This window comes from Diceros bicornis, chromosome 3, assembly GCF_020826845.1.
Source record: "Diceros bicornis minor isolate mBicDic1 chromosome 3, mDicBic1.mat.cur, whole genome shotgun sequence".
In the NCBI taxonomy this organism is placed as follows: Eukaryota; Metazoa; Chordata; class Mammalia; order Perissodactyla; family Rhinocerotidae; genus Diceros; species Diceros bicornis.
Genome location: NC_080742.1, coordinates 95,145,004 through 95,168,712, shown reverse-complemented (window position 1 = coordinate 95,168,712; position 23,709 = coordinate 95,145,004). Strand labels below are relative to the sequence as shown.

Below are 23,709 nucleotides of genomic sequence, written 5' to 3'. Positions count from 1 at the left end.
AAAAGTCAAAGTAAAATGGTAACATCTTGATCAATTTAGCTGAATTTGTGTTTGGGAAAGTGAGTAGTGGTACAATATGGCTGGAATTGGGGTGGTGGAGGTGTAAGACAGAAAACTGATGTGATGGCTTGTTTGATCCAGAGCAAGAGATAAGAGAGAAAAAGACAGAAAGAGGTGGAGGATAGGTTCTAATTTCAGAAGTGACATCTCATTACTCTTGTGGCCATATTCTATTAGTTAGAAGCCAATCTCTAGGTCTAGCTCACACTCAAGGGATGAGGATTACATAAGGGTGTGAATACCAGGAGGCAGTAACAATTGGGAGCATTTTAGAGGCTGCCTACCTTACCTCCCTCTGGCTTTCTAGAGGTGACTATTTCAACCTTATTCTTAAAAGGGTCAGGCTCATTTAAATCACGACCAAATTATGTTACAATTTTTTATTTCCCTACATGGCACCTATTTCCTGGCTCCATCCAGGGGTTTTCCAGCCTGCACTATAATGCTAGTCTTGTTCTTTATGAGAGATCATCTCTTCTCAGGCCTTCAACTGATACTCCTCTGTTGACAAGTTCAAATCTCTTACCCAAATTTCATATCCTATGACTTTTCATTTATCCTCCAAAAACTTAGATTTGTCACTTTTGCTCTGTACTCCATATTCCTAAAACCCAAATCATCAGTTTTCTATCTCTATTAGGACTGAGAAATTATTTTAGGACTAAGAAGGGAGAGTTGATATAAAAGCAATGTCAGACTATAATGGGCTAAACATTTTTTCACCCTAACAAACTGCATCCTCATTCAGACACTACCCATTCTCAGTCAGCTAATTCCCAGTGGGTGTTGCAATCAGATGTAAACATCTACCAAATCTATCCATGTACCTGCATTTGTGTCCATATACACTACCTTCTCTCCTGTTCATGCTCCTAGCAGAGGCCACACCCTCCACTCGGGCTGTAGGACCCATCTCCTTTCACCTGTGCAAGGTCTGGAGCACATCCCTTCTAACATACTCAAGGATGTTGCTCCAGTAATATTCCTTGTTTCCTGAACCATCAATTCCCATCTCCGCTGGATCTTTCATCAGAATACCAACATGGTATGTTGTTTCTATTTAAGATCTTAAAATCTTCTCTTGATCCCACTTACTTTTCCTGCTATATTTTTTCTCCTTTCCTTTTTAGCAAAATCCTTGAGAGAGCAGTCTATAATTGGTCTCCAACCTTCTCCTTTAATTTACTGTGGAATCCACTCTAACCAGTCTATTAAACTGTCTTATCAAGCTCACTGGTGACCTTCATGTTGCTAAATCCAAAGGTCAAGTCGCAGACATCTCACTGGACCTGTTAGCAGCATGTTATGCAATGATGACTCTCCTCTTTGAAACACTTTCTTCCCCTGGCTTCCAGGACGCGTCACATTCTTACTTTCACGGGTTGCTCCCTCTGTCTTCATCAGTTTCTCCTCATCTCCACAAACTTCATGTTGGAGTACTTTGAACTTCTTTTCAATCTACACTCATTCTCTTAGTTTTAAATACAATTTATATGCCAGTGATTCCCAAACCGATATTCCTAGTCACAACCTCTCCCCTAACTCCAGACTTGTATAAATGAGAGGATTTCTTTATACCAGAAGTGGTATAAAGATTACTTCAAAATGAAAAGATCTGAGCTACACAGACGCTGGACGAACTTATCTGAACTTCCTTTATCCGACTAAAGCACAGCTTTATGTCGGTCAGCTACCACCCCCCACCCCCAGCACACACCCCCCGAAAGTCTCCAGTCAGGGAGGTGACTCACCTTGGGCGCTGGGACATTTAAAAAAAAATCTTTTAAAAAAGCCTCATAGAACCTTCCATCATTTGAAGCCTTAACCCTCTCTCTCCCCCTGCCCTTTATTAAGCTGGTATATAAGCCTTTACCTCTAGCTGTTTGGGGACCTCTCTCTCTGTAGAGGACTCCTGCATGCATAATCAACTTTTCTCCTGTCAATCTGTTGTCAATTAATTGCAGGCCCTGATAAGTAGGACTTAAACTGGTAGAGCGAAAGTTTTCCTCCCAACAATAACTTACCACCTACTTGACGTCTCTACTTGGTTGAAAAGAGGCATCTCAAACGCACTGTGCCCCAAACTAAACCGTGATCTCCAAACCTCCACCCCGGGAGCCTCTCCTGCCTCGACTGCCCCTGCAGCCTCCAACTCAATTATGACTCACTTGCTTATCCACCACCTCTCTTTTGCTTCCTATATCCAATCTGTCGGCAAATCCTATCGCCTATACGTTCAAAATATATCCAGAGCCGGACGACTTCCCACCAGCTCCGTTGGCACCACTTTGGTTCCCAGCCACAGGCCTTTCTTGCCTGGATTATTACAACACACAGATTTAGAACTGTCCTCTCTGATGTGGCCCCTGCTCCACTTCAGGCTACTCTCGTCTCAAACGGCGGCTGGAATGATCTTGTTTAAACCATCAAATCACCTTTCTGCTCGAAATCCTCTCACTTAAGTAAAAAGTGAAGTCCTAACAGTGGCCCACAAGGCCCTAGAAGGCCTGCCTGTGCCCCCTACCCTCCCCTGCCTGTTGCTAGAACACACCAGGCAGCCTCCCCCCGCAGGGCCCAGGCACTTGCTGTGCCCTCTGCCTAGAACACCTCTCTCAGTAAGCGTTCCTCCACCTCCTTCAAGTCTTTCTTCAAATGTCACCTTCTCAGTGAGGCCTGCCCTGACCAAGCTATTTTAAATTACAGCGTTTGCACTCAACACTTCCCTCCTTCCATGCTATGTCTTTCTCCTTTTTATTTACCACCACCTCACATACTGTATAATTTATTTTGTTTGTTGCTTCTCTCCACTCGAATGTCAGCTCCACCAAGGCACAGAGTTTTGTTTCACTCACATCGAATTCCTAGCCCCCAGGACAGTGTCTTGCACTGAGTAAGCTCTCCATAAAAACTTGTTGAATGCTGAGTGAATGAACGAACATGTGAGAAGTAAACCCCATTCATGGGGTTGAAAGGGAAGTTCTGTGAGGCTAACAGCCTCAACTTTGCACTTGACCTTCTCCTGTTCCCCCAGGAAAACCTGAGGATATACTGCGTGCAAGCATTGGTAGGCCTGGGGAGTACAACAGCAAATAAGGTAGAGAGCTACGTCCTGCCTTCAGAGTTTAACTCTCCATTTTTGGTTTTATCCCATAACTGTAATAGTGAATCTCTGTCTTTCACAGAGGACCTACCAGTAGCAGCATTAATGGAATCTGAGCATCGTTATAGAAATGAAAAATCTTGGTGACTCCCACCCTTCACAACCACTTTTGTGTCCAGCCTTTCAGCTTCATCTAGGCCCCTTTAGTAACTAGCATTCTCAAACATACACTCACATGTATTTTCTTGCTTTCCCTGGTTGGAAATCTTCAGGTGATTTTTCTTAGTATTAAAATGAAATACTTCTTCTCCCTCCCAGCTTTCCTGTATTTGTCAATACACAAAATAGAGTTGCAAGATAAGGTATGCCCTCCATATATAATGCAGTCCTTTTGCAATGCTTTCAAATTTTCCCTTTTTCCTGCCATCACTGTGACCTAAAATATCTTGTTTAACTGAATAATGACATCACTGAATTAAGACAATATTGTGATCCACTGACATCCCTACGTCCTGCAGTCAGCCTTCACATTATACTTAAAAATGTATATTATAAATATTATATTTAATACAGCCTCACTTAGCTCTCTAGACTCTACTCTCCCATTCTTTCCCAACTGGCGCTCTCAGCTCTGGTTATACTCCACACAATCACTCAGAACAGATGTTCATTTCCGTCTCAAGTGCCCTCACTGCCCCATCAATCTAGGTCTTATGCTTTCTTCAGGGTCTAGTTAAAATTTTCTTTTCTGATATTTTTTTTTTGAACATCTTGATCCAATATCATTCCTGATCCTAAATGTCTTAGCAATTCATATGACGTTTCACACTATGCTGGATGTTTATTGCTTTGATTTGCTTTCTGTTCTCTCTGCTAATGTAATTTCCTTGATTTTTCTTCAAAAGATGCCCACATTGTTTTAATATTTAATATAAAGGACAGGTAAAATTAGTAATTTGATAAGGAACTTATGGATAAGTACTTTTAAGGTTTAAATTGCTGGTTAAAAAAGCAATTGTGAATTACTGGTCTAGTTGGAAGCCTTTTACCATGGAATCTGAATGTATTGGTGACTGTTAGGTGTGTGACAGAATTGTTACATTAAGAAATGAGTCACATCTCAGATGCATAACCTACTTACTTTTGCACTCATCATTTATTCATAATTGTGCTTTCATTTGGGCACATGATTGTTTTTTCTGTATCTTTTGGCTTCCCTCCACATGTATGTCCAACATTGAGTGGGTTAAGGTGGGAAAATTATGCGTTAAATCATCAAATGAAAAATTAGTCATTAAAAATCTCATCTAAAAATGTAATTAAAAATATAAAGCACGTTTCTTTAGTCTTTTTAACCCTACAGTTCATAGTTGACCCTTTTTTTCCCCCAGTCTGAACTCTCAATATGGAATCCCGGTTTACATGGGTGAGTGGTTATTTCGCCCTATAGCTGTATCCTGTTAAAAATACATTTGGAATAATCTTAACTTCATTGCCAGATAAAGCACAAGGGGAGATTATATCCTCAACGGAACATTCCTAATCCTCTGGGTTGGGACAGGTTTACCCCAAGATCGTTTTTTAATAATGGAAAAATGTTGCAGTCATCCTAACACTTTCCGGAGGCGTTAGCATGAGGCAAGTGAACCGCACTCATCCTTGATCAATGAATTTAACGTTGACACGTGCTTGGAACTACAAACACTGGAAGGGTCTGACAAGGCGCTCTGAGTGAGGAATGTGCAACAACCGTGACGTCGCTCTTCCCCAGGTTTCTAAGGCGATGGGCACTGCGGGCTCGCCCAGCCAAAGTCCAGCGGGCCGGGGCATCGGAGACGGGCCGCCTCGGCCGAGGGCAGCCGCAGACAAAAGTCGCCCGCAGGGCGCTCGGCTCGGCGCGGGCAGCGGCGCGCCGGCCCCACCGGGCGCGGGAAGGTCGCGGCTCCTCGGCGAGGCGAGCCGGGGGCCCCAGAGGGCGTCTCGCCGGCAAACGGGGCACCTCCGGCGCGCCCGCCAGCCGGCTCGGGCCCGGGCTGCGCGCGCGGGGAAAGAGCGCGGCGGTTGAAACCGTTACTACCCCCGAGTTTTGAACTGGTTCAAACTTGGCTCTCGGCCCCGCCCCGCCCCTCCGGCCCGGGAACTCCGAGGCGGCGGTTCCCGCCAAGCGCCGCGAGCGCGCCGTCCCGCCCTCCGGCCGGTTCCCGCCACCCCGCCTTGCCCGCCTCCCGCCCGCGGCCCGGGCTTCGCGCTCCGGAGGCCCCTCGTCCCCACCCGCCGGCCCACCGCCTTCCCGAGAAGCGCCGTGCGTTCAGCAAAAGAACAAAGACACGGCGCGGCGCTTCCAGTCCGCGGCAGCGTCCCTCAGCGCCGCCGCGCGCACGCGCCGCCCGCCCGGCCCGGCCGAGTCCCGCGGGCGCCTCTGCGTGGGGCTGGCTCGGCGCCTCCGAGCCCGGCGGGCCCTGTGATTGGACGGGAGCCCGCCTCGCGTCCCGCCAATCGGGGCGGCGCTTGGTTAGACTGGGGGGGCCAAATAAAAGCGATGGCGATTGGGCTGCCGGGTTTGGCGCTCGGTCCGGGAGCGTCTGACACCCACTGGGACGCAGAAGGCGGTGGAGCCCCGGCGGCGGCGGCGGCGGCGCGCGGGAGCGGCGCGGGCTGGGGCGCGGGGCGCAGGTAATGCGGCGCTGTCGGGCCGGCCGGGCGGCGGGGCTCTGGAGCCCGGCGAGGGGCGGCGGCGGGACAGCCCCGCCGCCGCTTTGCCCGTCCGGTGTCGCCCAGAGCGGGCTCTCCCGGGGCGCCGGTTTTGCAGGCGGGGTGAGAGGAGACCCCTCGGAAGGGGTCCGGGGGTCCGGGCTGGCCCCGCGAGCCCGCGGGCGGGCAGTGCCGGACCCCAGAGACTCGAGGCGGGAGCAGTGGCGGGTGCCGGCGGGGGGCGTGCGGAGGGGTCCTCCGGCGCGCCCGCCCCTCCCGAGGCGCCGGGGCTGGGCCGGGGGCGCTCCGGGGTCCGGGGCGGGCTGGCCGCCCGAGCCCAAGTCTCCTTTGTGTGGAGCGCCGTGGCGGGAGCGCCCGGGTGGGACGGGACGCACACAAGTTGGTGGGACCTCGCCGCCGAGTGTTCACTCAGACAAAGGACGGACTGTGTCTCGGGGGAGCTTGGCGTGAGGAAGGGGCAGTGACACTGGGGCCTGACAGCGGGCGGGAGAGGGGCGTGGGGAGCGCGGGCCGCGGGCGCGGGTGGGCGGGCTCGGCCCCACGCCCCCTCCTCGCGAGCGCGCAGGCTCGGCCGGGGCCGTGGTGCCGGGACGGCGTGCGGAGAGCGGACTCCGGGGAGCCGCGCGGCTGACGTTTCCCCCCGAGCAGCCTAAAACCCCTGGTCTCCAGCCGCTCGGACGAGGCAGTCCCGGGCTGCTTTCGCCTTCCCGTCTGGCTTCCGTTAAGTTCGAGAGAAGGGTCGAGCCGTTCTCCCCCTTCTTGGTTTTATTCGTTTTGGAGGGCTTTCCGTCGAGTTCCCGCGAAATCGTGTACCCCCCTCCACCCACCACAAAGTCTGTGCCACAGGGTCAGTTTTTGAAAATGGGAGGAATCGGGAAGCACGGTATTTTGGAAAACTTGGTGAACTCACTCCTAGTGAGTTCCCGCTTTCCAGAGAATCATAATCTTAAAAAAAAAAATAGAAATTACAAGCTGTTTTGGCCAACTTGTCTGATACATCTGAGAATGGCGACAGGTGCTAACGAAATCAACTGTAATTTAGTAAGCGATTATTCCCCAAATCCCTAGAGGTTGAATGAGGATGAGCTGGAAGCAAGAGTTGATCAAAATAAAATGCTTATGACAAATATGTGTTTAGATGATGTGGTTAGCAATGTCTTATTAATTGGTCTTGTTTTCCGTGAACAATAGCTTTAGTGAGTCGGAAAAGACTGCAGAAATGTTTGTCGCCTAAGAAATTGAAGGTGTGCTGTCCACAGTTAAGCTAAACTTCCTTTGTTGATCACACAGGATCTGTAAAATTTGAGTTCATTTGAAAATAAAGATCTGTCTTTGGTATTTAAAAATTTTCCTACAAGGTTTACTTTCTAATTTTAAAGTTCATTATCAGTTTAATTTTAAGGCGTTTCTAAAGTCACATAAAACAACATTTAAATAATCTTTAAAGGACACTAATGCTGACACAGTTGAATGTAATGTGTACTTCCAGAGGGTTTTGGAGTTGATTTTCCATTTCTCTTCGTTCATAAGCATTGGCAACTGTTTCATGTTTAGGAATAATATGTAAGACAAGTGTGTAATCCAAACTAGTTTATTGGTAGTTTTATTTGCAAGAAAATGAAAAGATATATTTTGATTTCCTTTTTGTAGTCTCTAAAGTTAGGAATAGATAGCATTCTCGTCCCAGATATAAAGAATCCTGTTCTTTGTTTATGGAGATGTATTAGGGAATGTAATGTTTAAAGTCCCAGAAACACATAGGAAAATGGCATCTTAAATTCTGATTTTTGTGGAAAGTGAATCTATTGAAAGAAAAGGAACGTAGAAACACCCAGGCACTCTTCTGATTTGCATTGTTCTATGATGAAGATCTAATGTGCACCTACTCTTATGGTTTCATAAAGATGGAGACAGAAATGCAATGTAAAGTCTTTATTATATTTCGCAGAATTTTGGACACCAGTGAACACATTCCAGGTGCTGCCCTAAGTGTTGCGATTGTTAAACAGTATTCATATTTATCTTAGTTGCCGATATTAAAAAGTCTTACTGATAATCTTGTCAGTTGTTATGAGATGAGCTAGTTATGCAGATTTTGGCAGAAATTTGGATCTTTTAGGATAAGAAATTCTAATTTTTCCCTTCTTTTGTATTCTTTATTTGATAATTACTGTCTTTGTTCTTGCCATAAGATATATTTTTAAGTCTTCTGGGGAATTGGTTTAAAAAGTTTGTTTTAAATTTTTTCTATTTGAATTAAGAATGTATTTAGTCAGTTTAAGTAGCAGTGATTAACAAAAACCAAACACTTGTTGATTTAGTGCAGTTAGGCAAAAGAAAAGTTCTAATACTTTTATAACAGCTTTGCTTTGGATGCATACATATAGGTGATTATTTTTTCGTTGGCCATTTAAAAATTTTGGGCAAATTTCCCCAGGTCACACTGAGGTTTTTCCAGAATATCTTCCATCCTTTGAGCTGGCATGCTCAAGGAGTGTGAATTAATTTCTGTATTGGCCTAAATAAATGGTGATTAAGAAAGTTGATCTGCTTTTTGAAAACCAACAAGGAAAAATCCGCCAACAATCGAATGCATTCTGGGATCAATTACAAATGATTTATGGATTTACCTTGAAGTCTTTATGTTGGTACAAATGATGAAAATGTTTTCTGTGAGTTATGAAGGATTCTATCTGGGCAGGTGAAATCTTTAGTTTGGGGGAGAGCATGAATGGAGAGGAATGGCTTGTGAAATTCAAAGAAAAGTTCCCAGACGGTCCCTTTACCTTCTAGAGGCCTTCCCTGGCCTGGCAGGCACTCTTGAGTCCCACAGGGCTCTGTTCGCACTTTTGTTATAGCATGTATCACATTGTATGTAATCACTTGTTTATGCATCTGTCTCCTTCACCACACTCTAAGTGCCTTGAGACAGAGGCTCTTATTTTTCTTTGTATACCTGCTAGTTGCTAGAGGATAGGGCTTTAGCAGTTGAATGAATGAAGGAAATATGAAAAATGTAGGGAAATAATTTGACAAAGGAACTTGCAAAGCAAACAGGATATATTAATATTTATGTTGTGAGGAACTTTGGAAGGTATTTTTCTCCCTTTTTGAGAAGCATTGATTACAAAGAAAAATAATCATCTAGGTGAACAAGTTCTGGGGTTTCTCCTAGTTACAATACTCTAAGATATTGAAAATTGGATATCCCTTAGGTGTGACTCTGGTATTCATGTTGGGTATTTCAGGCAGCTAGAGAGAAGCTTGATAAATCTTCTGGATACCTGCATATAGTATCTGCTTAATTTGATTTGATGTCAGTATTGATGATCCTTGTACAAAAATGTAAGGAAGCAAAAGTGTTGCAGATAGTGGTGAATCTCTTAATTGAAACGTTTTTAGTTACAGTTAATGAGTTCTTTATTGGAATAATTTGAGGTGGGTTTTGAAGCTAAAACTGAAGGAAGTAGTGCCAGTGTGATTAGGGATCATTTATTGGGATGCTCTTCATCATCCTTTTAAATTCGTTTATTGTGTGTGTGTGTGTGTGAGTATGTGAGGAAGATCAGCCCTGAGCTAACATCCCTGCCAATCCTCCTCGTTTTGCTGAGGAAGACTGGCCCTGAGCTAACATCCGTACCCATCTTCCTCCACTTTATATGGGATGCTGCCACAGCATGGCCTGACAAGCGGTGTGTCAGTGCACGCCCAGGATCTGAACCCGGGCCGCCAGCAGTGGAGTGTGTGCACTTAACCACTACGCCACGGGGCCAGCCCCCAAATCCTTTTAATATGATATGATAAATGCAGATGAGCAAATCCAGTTCATGTCTCAAAAGGTATAGCTGATAAGTTTCTAAGATGGTTGCACTGCTTCATATCTTGCCACTGCGTCACTACCTGGTGCAAAAATATGACAAAAATGAAGTGAAAAAAAGACATTAATATTAAATGTCTATTAATATTATTTGCCAGATGCTTTATTCCTTTATTTGTTTTTTATTGTGGTAACACTCATATTGGATGCTTTATTTTTAATTCTTGTGAAAACCACCCTGCATCCATCAACAGATGAATGGATAAACAAAATGTGGTATACACATACAATGGAGGAATATTTAGCTTTTAAAGGAATGACATTCTGACACATGCTACGACATGGATGAACCTTGAAAACATTATGCTAAGTGAAATAAGCCAGATACAAAAGGAAAAAAATTGTATGATTCCGTTTATAGGAGGTATAAATAGAATGGACAGATTCAGAGGGACAGAAAGTAGAATAGAGGTTACCAGGGGCTGAGGGAATGGGAGAATGGAGAGTTAGTGTTGAATGGGTACAGAGTTTCTGTTTGGGATAATGACAGAGTTCTGGACATGGATGGTGGTGATGGTTGAACAGCATTTTGAATGTGCTTAATGCCACTGAATTGTACACTTAAAAATGGTAAATTTTATGTTTTGTATATTTTACAATAAAAAAAACTTGAACAACACACTCTTCAACTTGGATCTAGAGGGGTTAAGAACTTGCCCAGGATTATCTAGCTGGGAATTTGCAGTTAGGATCCAAACTTAAATTCTTTTTGACTCCATACCATCTCCTCCATGTTATCTAGTGATCTTCTGCATCATTGAAGATGTATCAGTTCCAAGAAGAGTCATTTTATTTGGCTCAATCAGAAAGTTATATTTAAAAGTAGATAATTGTAGTCTTATGGGAGGTACAATCTGATGCCCTAGACTAAGAGATTTCTTGGCGGATTTCTTTCTCTGCCAGAGCTGTGCTTGTGTGCGCTCTAGGGGGGCATACAGTAGAATTATAAGTGTGGTCTTTGGAGTCACGTTGCTGGGGGTTTCAGTTCCTGAGCTGCCAGTTTGTGCCCTGGGCAAGTTGTCCTTGATGTTCAAGTTCCCTGTCTGTAAATTGGTGATTGTAATGACATTCATTCCATAAGGTTGAGAGGATTAAATGAATTAATACATAATAGTTCTAATGTGAAACTCTTAGAACTACACCTGGCACAAAGTCTTTGATAAATGATTTTTAGTTATTGCACCAGTATTGCTTTTAAGAGTTGATGTACTTTGTCATTAATGGAACTAAATACTTCTCAAGTTTAAATATGTGCTTAGGACCTGTAAGAAAATGGTGCTACATATGCTTTATTTATTTCTGTTTATTTAGAAATCTCTGTTGATTAAATACAAGTGATAAGTATTCAGTTTAAAATACAGAAACAATTTAGATGGTTATAAAGTAAAATCTTTCTTGATCTCTGTAATTGCATTCCCTACCCTTAACAGTTCGGTGTATATTCTTCCCAAACTTTCCAATATATTCATATGAATATTTATACATATGTTTTACAAAAATGGGATCAAGTTACTTAGTTCTAAATCAGTTTTTTTTAGGTCAGTACAGAGAGATCTATTTCGTTAAAAAATAGCTGATATTTCTTTAGAGCTTGCTTATGTGTGGCACTATTCTAAGTGCTTTCATTTATTTTATATAGATACTGTAATAACAAGAGATGGAGAGATTAGGTAATAACTAGTTAATGGTAGAGTAAGGATTTGATTTTGGGTACTTTGGTTTCAAAGCTCTGATCTCTCAGCCTGGGGTCTTTTTTTTTTTTATTTTAGTAAGGCCAACGAACTACCAATGATTTTGGCATTTCTTAAAGAGTTGTAAAACAATGACAAAAACCCCTAAAAAAGAATATGCAAGGAGACTGGATGTGGCCTGCCAAACTTAAAATACTTACCATGTGGCCCTTTAAAGCAAAAGTTTGCCACTCCTTGCTCTAAGCTATCAGGCTGTTTTGAAAGTAGAATATGTAGTATTCCAGTTTATGGATGTGTCATTATTCAGTCAACCCTCTGTGATGGACGTTATGTTTTCTCCTCAGAAGTGAGCATCCTTATATATCTTTGAACATTTGTGTGACAGCTTTCTGTAAGGAGAATTGCTGTTTCAAGATTATGCACATTTCAAGTTTTAGTAGATGTTGTCTGATAGAAAGGTATCAGTTTTTTAGTTTAAAAAATCAACTTTGTTGAAGTATAATTTATATACAATAAAATATACACACATTTGAAGGGTGCAGTTCAAAGAGTTTTGACAGATGTATATATCTGTGTAACCACTGCCTCAGTCAACATATAACACTGCTATCATATCAGACTTCTTTTAGGATCCTTTATAATCATTCCTTCTCAACTACTGGTCGGATTTTTCCTGTTCAAGAAAATAAATGGAATTATACAGTATACACAGACACACACACACACACCCTTTTGTGACTGGCTTCTTGCATTTGACATGTTTTTGATGTTTATCTATGTTGTTGCTTTATTTTTGAGTAGTATTCCATTGTATGAATGTACTATTTTTAATTCATTTACCTGTTGAAGGACACATGGGTTGTTGCCAGTTTTGGATTATTATTAATAAAGCTGCTATGACCATTTGTGTAAGTCTTTTGCAGATATATCTTTTAATTTCTCTTGGGTAAATGCCTTGTAGTTGGATAGCTGGGTCATGTGGTAAATATTGATTTCACTTTATGAGAAACTACCAAACTGTTTTCCCAAGAGGTTGTGCCATTTGCGTGACAAGTCACTGTCTCAGCTGTAGCCGTACGGGAGTTAGTTTCTCCCCAACTTCATTGACACTTGATATTGCCAGTCTTTTAAGTTTTGGCCATCTACTGAGTGTTATGTATCTCAATGTGATTTTAATTCATATTTCCCAGATGATCAGTAATGTTAAACCTCTTTTCACATGCTTGTTGGCCATTTGTGTACATTTTTTGGTCAAGCCTTCTGCCCATTTTAAAAATTGTGTTTGTCTCATTGAGTTGTAAGAGATCTTTATATATTCTGGGTACACATTTTCTGTCAGATACATGTATTGCAAATGTTTTCTCCTTAATTTTCTTTTTTTTTTTTTGTAAGGAAGATCAGCCCTGAGCTAACATCCATGCCAATCCTCCTCTTTTTGCTGAGGAAGACTGGCCCTGGGCTAACATATGTGCCTATCTTCCTCTACTTCGTATGGGACGCCGCCATAGCGTGGCCTGACAAGGGGTGCATTAGTGCGTGCTCGGGATCCAAACCCGGGCCGCCAGCTGCCGAGTGTGTGCACTTAACCGCTACGCCACGGGGCCGGCCCCTCTCCTTAATTTTCTACTTTGATTTTGTATATTTTTGACAATATACAAATCAAATTAAGTAATGTTAATACTGGAAGCCTGATGGTTTAAATTCACTTAAATTATGTGAAAGCGAATTTGTTAACACACAAGTCGTTTAGTTCTTACTATAACAATATGTGTTTGCAGAAACATGTAAACAAAAAAGATATTATTTATATAGATAGCATTAGGTGTGTGGCATGGGGAATTTTTAAATAAGCTAACTAGCTTTGAAAGTGATAATATTTAGCACTTCTTTAAATTTTCAGTTTTGGGTAATTCAGACCTGTTGATTTATTAGTGAGTTAAACTTTTTCTTAAGTTTTTTCTTTAGAGGATAAATGAGAATATTAAAACTAAATTAAAAGTAACTTTGATCTTAGAATCTGGTATGTAGAAGTGATGATAAGATTGCCAACCTTGGTTTACCTATTTTGGTAGTTAAGTAAATTTTTTGTTATATGAACAGATGGCTTTTCAGAATACATATACTTGATTTCTGCATACTATTTTATTTCTGCAATGTCAATTCTTTACTCAACACCTAATTTACCCCCACAATAATTTTTAGTTTTTCTTTGTTATACAGGTAATACATGACCTCTCCTCCCTGTTTAATAAAGGAAAAAAAAAAGCAAGTCTTTGGGCTTCTATGGGTGTCATACACCACTCCAAATGACCCTGTCATTGCCCAGTTCAGTCTTCTCGTGACTTGATTTGAGTAAGAAACCCTTGAAGCTGGCATTCCAGGCAGTCTGCAGAACAGCCCAAGCTCTCTTAACTAGTCTTATCTCCAGTAGCTTTCTTATACCTTTCCCCTACTGAGCTCCGCTGGTTTTTTTTACTAGTCTCCAGGAAGTTTCACATGGAAAGTGTGTGCTCTGTCTTCTCTCTGGAATGTATTCCTTACCATTTTAGCATCTCAAGATGCTGTTTAGCCTGCTTGGCTCGATACACCCTTTCCACACCCCTTCTCCCAACCAAACCAGACAGCTTGTCTCCTGCTTAACGAGAAATACCACAACACATCTCTTGTGTGTTTTTCACTCTCCCTCTCCCCTTCATTTTAAGCTGTTTTACTCATCTACATGGTAGAGGTTAGAAAAGAGTTTCGTACATAGTAGATGGAAATAAAATTTTGTGAGATTGATTTAAGACTAGAGCCCTGAAAACTTGGGAGGTCTCCTCTTTAGCAGCAGCTCAACAAATAATTATTTAAATAGCACCCCCATCCCTTAAAGCAGAGCCTTCAAGATCTGTCAAGTGAGTTTTGCATAGCTATACTGTATCACCCAGTGAACTTTGCTACCTGATGTCAAGTGCTAGTATAAAATTTTAATGTGTATCCTTAATATACTGTTGATTAAAGTCAGAAAGGTTGAGAAGCTGTGATGATGGAAAAAAAGGAGGAGCATAAAATAATGATTCTGCAAATTTATCTCAGGATGATCTTTATCCCTTGGTTGCATTCATGTGAGCTAAATTCATACATAGCATATCAAGATATTTCTAGTAAATTTTTAAAAAGTGTCAAGACAAAACATCATGACTGTTTTATCATTTTTAGTGCCTTGGTTTTTGATACTAAAGACCATTTGAGAAGTAAATGCTTTGTAAACAAAACACAAAAATTTAAGAAAATTAGTTGATGTCTAATTTTAAACAGTGGAAGAATTGTAATCAGCATTAAAGCAGCTTTTGTGTGTTTATGATGCCATAGCCTATAGTGAAGTTTCTCTGTCTTGTGTTTGTAGGTACATGAGTACTTAGCATATACCTACAAATAGAACTAACTACCGTTTATTGAGAACCTGTCCTGTGCTTAATACACAGCAGTCTCTAAACCAAACATTTTACCTTTGAAGTTTGTTGAAAATCATGCATTTTAATTATTTAAAAATAGACACCATATATATTATTTGCTAAATAGGAAAAGTATAATGTGTCCTTTGAATATTATAAAAGATTCTATTAAGATGAACTGGATAATTTTTTGTGTGTGTGTGAGGAAGACTGGCTCTGAGCTAACATCCATTGCCAATCCTCTTTTTGCTGAGGAAGATTGGCTCTGAGCTAACATCTGTGCCCATCTTCCTCTATTTTGTATGTGGGACATCGCCACATCATGGCTTGATAGGCGGTGCGTAGGTCAGCACCTGTGGTCCGAACCTGCAAACCCCAGGCCCCCAAAGCGGAGTGTGAGGACTTAACCACTATGCCACTGGGCCTGCCCCTATAATTTTTTAACAGTATAATGATCTGTCATATTAGATGGAAAAAAAACTGCAGTTTTATTCTTTTTTGTAAAATTCTGATCTCAAATGTTTCTGTATTCAAATTATTTAACAGCACAAGCAAAATTTGCAAAATTATTTTAAAAATCCCTAATGGGTACTATAGATGTGTTACCATGCAAAGTATTTATGGATCAGAAAAGATTGGAGAAATGTCCTTCTAGAGTAATCAGTAGAACACTTTTTTTTTTTTTTTTAGTGAGGAAGATTAGCCCTGAGTTAAGATCTGTTGTCAATCCTTCTCTTTTTGCTGAGGAAGATTGGCCGTGGGCTAATATCCGTGCCCATCTTCCTCTATTTTGTATGTGGGATGCCACCACAGTGTGCCCTGATGAGTGGTGAGTAGGTTGGTGCCCGAGATCTGAACCTGCAAACCTTGGGCTGCCAAAGCAGAGCGTGCGAACTTAACCACTACACCACCCAGCTGGCCCCTGAAGAAGATATTTTTAAAGGACGACTTCCCACCAGCAGCTAGATATTGTGCAAAGAACATAGGCACTAGCCTGGCCTCTGCCATTAAACTAGTTGTATTTCCTTGGCAAGTAGCTTTTTGGATCTCATCCTCATTGCAAAATGAACGAGATGAACAACTAACTTAACAACTTGTGGTTACTGAGGATCGACCCTGTGCCTTCAAGAGGATATCTCCATTTTGCAGATAGAGAAATAGGGGCTTGGTGAAGGTAGGTAACTTCCCTAGGTGCACACAGCCAGTAGGACCAAGGTCCTTTAGAGAATTTGCTTTTGCTGCCTCTGGGGTCCTTTTTAGCTCCAATACTGGGATGCTAGGTGCTTGGTTTCTGTTACCCACTTAGAACTATTCCTCTGAAGAGTTTCAGAAATATTGGCCTTCACATTAATCACAGGTAATTGTGATTCTCCCTGGCTGGCATTTAATTGAGTCAGTGTATTATATGCATTTCTGCCAAGTTCTTTTTTATCAATTAAAAAACTCGTAAAACATCTAATGCTGATTATGAGCCTATTTTTTTCTCTTTGTCTCTGCATTATAGGCATAAAAAGCACCTAAAAGCTTTTTATGATGTATCTGACTAAACTAGCTTTGTAAACAATCAAATTGAGATATTGTGATTTATAATAAGAAGTTTATGGGGCCGGCCTGGTGGCGTGGTAGTTATGGTCGTGTGCTTTGGCGGCTGGGGGTTTTGCAGGTTTGGATCCCAGGCACCGACCTACACACTGCTCGTCAAGCCATGCTGTGGCAGCGTCCCACATACAAAGTAGAGGAGGATTGGCACAGATGTTAGCTCAGGGCCAATCTTCCTCACCAAAAAAAAAAAAAAGTTTATATTTGGTCTTTGTCTTGTTTCTGGCACAGAGCTCCTAAAACCCTTGGAATTTCCTAAGTGATAAGAGCGATAAAGGTGTCTTTTGATATTCATAGCAAACCCCTTTCAGCCACACCTGAGTTTATGTTAATGACATAGCTTCTGGAATGCATCTAAGGATGGGGGCTGGTTCCCCGGGGAACCAACCTCAAGATCAGAGGGTTGGAACTTTAAGACACGTGCCCCTGCCATTGGAGAGAGGGGCTGGAGATTGAGTTCAGTCACCAGTGGCCAATGATTTAATCAATCATGCCTACCTAACGAAGCCTCCATAAAAACCCAAAAGCACAAGGGTGGGGAGTGCTCCTGGGTTTGTGGACATATGGGGCGAGGGGCGTGCCAGAGAGCACAGAACCCCTGCACCCTTTCCCACGTACCTTGCCCTATGCATCTCTTCCATCTGGCTGTTCCTGAGTTATATACTACTGGTAATCCAGTAAGGAAACTGTTTTCCTGAGTTCTGTGAGCTGTCCTAGCAAATCATTTAATCGAACCCAAGGAAGGGGTCGTGGGAACCTCCAGTCTGTAGCTGGTTGGTCAGAAGCACAGGTGACTAACAGGTGGACTTTCACTTGGCATCTGAAGTGGGGGTGGCTCAGTCTTTTGGGACTGAGCCCTTAGCCTGTGGGATCCAACACTATCTTCAGGTAGATAGTGTCAGAATTGAGTTGAATTGTAGGACACCCACCTGGCGTTGCAGAGAATTGCTTGGTGTGGGAAAAGCTACCACTCGTTTGGTGACCAGAAGTGTCAGAAGTGAAGTACTATTCAAAGAGTATTGTGTGTATTGTAGATGAAGACAATAGGATTTCTCTTTACACCAGTCTACATTGGCAAGTTCAAACTTCTTATTTCCCAGTTTTTCCTATAGAATTTACTCTTTTAGTTAAAGAAATAAAAGTTTTCCTTTACTGTTTCTCTGGTGTCACTTGTTATTGGCTAACAGCCTGTAACTAAACAGCTAGCTGCACCTTACACATCTTCTAGAAAAGAGCATTTCTTTAGCTGCTTATTGGGTGCCTCAGTCTTCACCCGTTAGGGCTCTTCAGATGAAGAGTGAGATCCTCTCTCCCTTACCCTCTAGAAAGAGACTTTCTATTCTAGGGAAAATACCAACTTTTAAATCTAGACTACCAGCCGATACGTCATGTCTTTTCTAGCCCCAGAGTCTAAAAATCCTCAGTGTTAGGCACTCATCCTAGCCCTCTCCTTTTCTTTTCCCACATGTAAGTGCTGGGATAGAAATCTTTTTTTCCTGTCTAAAAACCTTAGTATTAGTCTGGAAATTACAGGGGGATCACTGTAGGGATTATACAACTGGTTTTCCTATAGTTGGTAAATTCTTGATAGCATTTCCATAGGTATTTGGAGCCTGATAAATGTCATTTCATGGGGCTTAAGGATTTGTGATAAGTAATGTTATAGTAATAAAATAATTCAACAGACAATATATTTCGTAAAACAAATACTGAAAAGTATCATTCATTGTTGTTAAAAACAAGACAGTCCCAAAGTGGAGTCACTTAGGCTAAGCCCCATGTCACCAAACTGAGACTTACTACTAAATTACAGTTTCGGCTCTCCCAGAAATGGAATTTTAAACCAGTCAATCAGGAATCACCTGGTCAACACTAGTGAGGTGGTCTGCCTGATAGACCCCTGCCCTCCCCTAAAGGAAAGTGACCTTGCTACAGCCAATCCACTTTTTGCTAGTGTAACTTCCTTGTCCTTACTCCCTTCTACCTATAAAGGTCTTTCATTTTGGACAGCTCCTTGGAGCTTCTTTCTGCCTGCTGGATGGGATGCCACCTGATTCATGAATTGTTGAATAAAGCCAATAATAAGATCTTTAAAATTTACTCAGTTGAATTTTGTTTTTTAACATGGTAAATAATACTTGAAGGGTTTGAAGTTTTCTAGTACCTCAGCAGTATATTTTATTTGTGATAAACCTTAGGTTCAGGAAAATCACGAAAAGGCTTATAGCTCATAACTGCCCCTACCTTTTTTACTTCCATCTTGTCCCCAAACTACTGTTCTTAGTGAGAGAATGAACTTTTGGGCTGTGATGAGCCAAAGGAGTTTTGAAGGGTCTCTGAGGAGCTCTGTCGGTGTCCGTGGACTAAAGAAGGGGCTCTTGGGAGCATCTTTCCCTCCCTGTGGTGTACACCAAACTCAGGTACTGAAACTGCCAGGTAACGCTTACTTGGTTGTAGGATGCTTGGGAATTGTGAGAGTTCTGTAAATGCTTTGGAATTAGTAGTTCGAACCACTCAGTTCATCGTATGATTTTGTCTTCATATTGTAGAGGGGATCACATATTATTTGAGGGTTAGGACATAAGGTCAGTGTACAAGGCAACAATAGTATGTCAGCAGAATTACCCATGAAAAGTTCCTGGGAAGATGCCATATGATAAATACCTTCTCTTTAGGTCCAAAACCAGCCCATCTTTCCTCTAGTATGAGAACAGATCACTGTTCTGTTGAGCAGAGAGTTGTTGGTTTACACTTAGGGGCCAATGCCATGTGAAAAATATGTATCCTTGAGCACCAGAATCACACTGAGTGGCTAAATACAGTGTCGGAGACAAGCAGAGCAGGTTGTGGGAAGAGCAGATTCCTGTCCTTTACCTCATGCTCACTTAGATATACACTTATTTGCTGGAATGATGGGTAGATCCCTTGTATTTACCTAAATTGAGTTTCTCTTAAAATTTTGCTCAATATATGTTGTTAAATTTGTGTTAGACGTAGGCTTATTTGAGGTTTAAGATTTAAAGTCAACTTCCTAGAAGGAAGAACATTTGTCATCAGACTTACCTACCTTTTCTTTCTGTTTGCTTGTATCAAATGGAGTGTTGAAGAAATAATATGTATCTCATGTCTCCTTTGAATTATAATGAGTTGTATAGCATAGTTTTAGTTTCTGGTACATAATTTTTTGTTCCATTTCCCCTTCAGCAGTGTCTCAGTAAACTGAGTACATACCCAACAAAATGAGAGGATTTAGCTTATAAAATAGATTTAGTATAGTTTTTAAAGAAAACTTTACCTTCTAGATGTCAGTTTAGTTAATCTGTTTTATCTGTGGAAGCAAATTCTTTAAAACCTTTGTGATAGTTCTCCAATTGGTTTAAATATGAATGGCTATTTCTTTTTTAAGACATGTCTGTGTAAACTGATAGAACTTTCAGATAAACACAGGAATGCTGGTCTGTAGAATCCATGTTGAATTTATGAGTTTCGTTTATTCTTCTGCTGGAAGTTGGGAAATGATCTTATTTTTGTGGAAAATACATTATTGCCAAGTCTACTCACTTTTGCTGTAACAATCAAATTAATGTTTTCTATCATTGAGCTAAAATTGCCACATTATTGTAATTTTCCTGTACCTGTTAGCACTACTGTGCCTTTTTAGCACTACTTAAACCAGGGCTACAAATATAATCTGTATTTTTTTTCCTTATTTTTCCCTATCACTAGTCGTGGGCACATCTGTTTCCTAAATACATCTTGAATACAAATGCTGTTCGTAATGCTTTCTCATCTGTAGTCACGTGTGCAAACGATCCACTCAAGTTTAGGCAGTAAGATTGCCTGTTGTATCTTACATACTTGTGTCTCTCACAGGACTTAGCACTTTCAGAATGTTCTATAAATTCTTATTGACTAGTTGATAATAACTTCTATTCCTGGCTTTCCCAAGTCCTTCAAACTGAAGTTTCAGAAATTTCTTCTACTAGCATTTTGCAGGTCATTTGGGTGGAATGTTTGGGTCCAGCAGTAGTGAGCTTGTATACTTTTGTCATTTTTCTTCTTTTTAAATAAAATTAGAGGCATTCTAGAATTGAAAAGGATCCTGGAACAAGATTTTTATTTTATCTTTCTTTTATGGGTAGGGTGAAGTGTTGGTTGGTGGGACGAAGTTGTTTTAGGTAAATAAGCAGGAGGGTCAGAAGACTGACCGTGACCATTGATATCTCCTCATGGTGGTGATGAAGAGGACAGATGGGTGAAAACAAGCAATTTGTTTAAAACAAATTTTGTTAGACATTAGTCTCTTAATTTGGCACAGATGTATGGCAAACTATCTTTTGGATTCTATAGTTTGACGGAGCAAAGTATCCCTCCTTAAATATTCTTCATATAGATTTTTGTTTGCTTTTTTCTTCCAGTTGCAAGAATGGTAATTTCTAGGCTTTCATTCTTATAAATATGTCTTTTAGAAATATGTAATTTGATAGACAACGTAACAATTGGGAGAAGATATTTGCAAACCATATATCTGATAAGGGGTTAATATCCAAAATATATAAAGAACTCATACATCTCAACAACAAGAAAAACAACCCAATTAAAAAGTGAGCAAAAGGTCTGAACAGACGTTTTTCCAAAGAAGATATACAGATGGCCAACAGGCACATGAAAAGGTGTTCAACATCACTAATTATTAGGGAAATGCAAATCATAACTACAATGAGATATCACCTTACACCCATCAGAATAGCTACAGTAAACAAGACAAGAAATAACAAGTGTTGGAGAGAGTGTGGAGAAAAGAGAACTCTAATACATTGCTGGTGGGAATGCAAACTGGTGTAGCCACTATAGAAAACAGTATGGAGATTCCTCAAAAAATTAAGAGTAGAACTACCGTACGATCCAGCTATTCCACTGCTGGGTATCTGTCCAAAGAACATGAAGACACTAATGCATAAAGATACACGCACCCCTGTGTTCATTGCAGCGTTATTCACAATAGCTAAGACTTGGAAGCAACCTAAGTGCCCGGCAAGGGACGAATGGATAAAGATGTGGTATATATACACAATGGAATACTATTCAGCTATAAAAAAAGATGAAATCTTGCCATTTGTGACAGCATGGATGGAACTTGAGGATATTATGCTAAGTGAAATAAGTCAGATGGAGAAAGTCAAATACCATATGATCTCACTCAAATAGAAGATAAAAACAACAACAAACAAACACATAGATACAGATTAGATTGGTGGTTACCAGAGGAAAGGGGGGAGGGAGGAGGGTGAAAGGGGTGACTGGCACATGTGTATGGTGATGGATAGTAATTAGTCTTTGGGTGGTGAACATGATGTAGTCTACACAGAAATCGAAATATAGTGATGTACACCTGAAATTTATATAATTTTATCAACCAGTGTTACCTCAATTAAAAAAAAATATGTAATTTGAATATACTGCCTGTTCTAGGCTCTCTGCTAGGCAAATGAAATGGCAGGGTATTGTTATGATTCCTGATTCATATGGTGTCTGGATATACTTAGGGCAGGTGTTCTCAAAGCGTGGTCTGTGGACCTTGGGTTTGTGAGGTTAAAACTATTTTTGTAATAATATTAAGATGTTTGCCCTTTTTTACTGTGTTGACATGTGCCCCAATGGTGGAAAAACAATGGTAGGTAAAAACTACCAGTTAAAAGTATTTGTAGTTAAAAAAAGCGCCAATTTTATTTGAGAATGTCCTTGATGAAGTAATAAAAGTTATTAGTTTTATTAACTCTTGATTTTGAGTGCACACAATTATATTCTGTGCAACAAGATGGCAATGTGCATCAGGTGCTTCTCCTGCATACCAGAGGATGATGGGGATCTCGGAAAAGCACTTATGTGATTGAGTTGCCAGCTGCATTAGCTGCTTTTTTCATGGAGAACACCATTTTTACTTGAAAGAGGGGCTGACGGATAAACTATGATTATTCACACTTGGGTATTTGGCAAACATTTTTCAACGAAGCGAGCCTGTCGCTTGAAGGAAAACTGCTGACCATATTTGTTGCAGATGATAACATTTGAGCTTTCAGGCAAAAATCAGAATTTTTGGAAAACTTTTATCTGTCACTGTGAGTGTGACAGCTTCCCAGTGACTACTTGAAGACTTCTCTGATGAGATCAGTGAGTTTATTTATTTATTTATTTTTTCTTTTTAGTTTTTTTGTGAGGAAGATCAGCCCTGAGCTAACATCCATGCCAATCCTCCTCTTTTTTTTTTTTTCTCTTTTTCTCCCCAAAGCCCCAGTAGATAGTTGTATGTCATAGTTGCACATCCTTCTAGTTGCTGTATGTGGGACACGGCCTCAGCATGGCCAGACAAGCGGTGCATCGGTGCGCGCCCGGGGTTCTGAACCCCGGGCCGCCAGCAGCGGAGCATGTGCACTTACCTGCTAAGCCACGGGGCCAGCCCCAGTGGGTTTAACAAATAAGATTTTTTTGAAATATGTCAACTTCTGGAAAATGTGCGTAACTCAGTGGACCAGTATTTTTCAAATGAGGAATGATAATGTTATAAAATCATGCATGAGTTAAGGATTCAGTCAAAGTAAACAGACCGGGCCGGCCCCGTGGCTTAGTGGTTAAGTGCGCGTGCTCCGCTACTGGCGGCCTGGGTTCGGATCCTGGGTGCGCACCGACGCGCCGCTTCTCCTGCCATGCTGAGGCCGCGTCCCACATATAGCGACTAGAAGAACGTGCAGCTATGACATATAACTGTGTACTGGGGCTTTGGGGGGAAAAATGGTAAATAGACCAATGGATTTTAATATAGCATAGTAGGAAAAGTTTATTGATATAATTTCAGATTCCACATTGCAAGTAATCTTTTTAGAAACTACCACTGCTTGCTGATGAGTGGTGGTTGTCTTGAGGAAAAGCACCTATGAGGTTGAATGGCAAGCTGAACTGGCCACTTTTTTCATAAAACAGTTTTGGAGTAATATCAGAGCATGAGATTCACAGTTACCCTCAAAAGGCTATTCAAATATTCTTCCCTTTTCTAGCTAAATGTCTGTTTGGAATGGATTTTCTTCATATTCTTCAACCAAAACAACATAGTTGAACAGATTGAATGCAGAAGCAGATATGAGAATCCAGCTGTCTTCTATTGATAGATATTAAAGAAATTGGCAAAAATGTAAAACAATGCTACAAACTGATTTTTTAAAAAGGAAAATAGTTTTTTTA

General features: G+C 41.3%; 1 protein-coding gene across 12 annotated transcripts in view; it reads left to right on the top strand.

Annotated features, from left to right (window-relative positions):
• Positions 1-23,709, top strand: part of EZH2 (enhancer of zeste 2 polycomb repressive complex 2 subunit) — a 270,483-nt gene that overhangs the window by 190,694 nt on the left and 56,080 nt on the right. For 11 of the 12 annotated variants that reach the window (XM_058532244.1, XM_058532239.1, XM_058532241.1 and 8 more), the window contains exon 1: positions 5,785-5,833. The gene's annotated coding sequence lies outside the window, so the exon portion shown is untranslated. Of the gene's footprint in view, positions 1-5,782; positions 5,834-23,709 lie in introns of those variants that run through there. The other variant, XM_058532297.1, reaches the window with a different exon arrangement.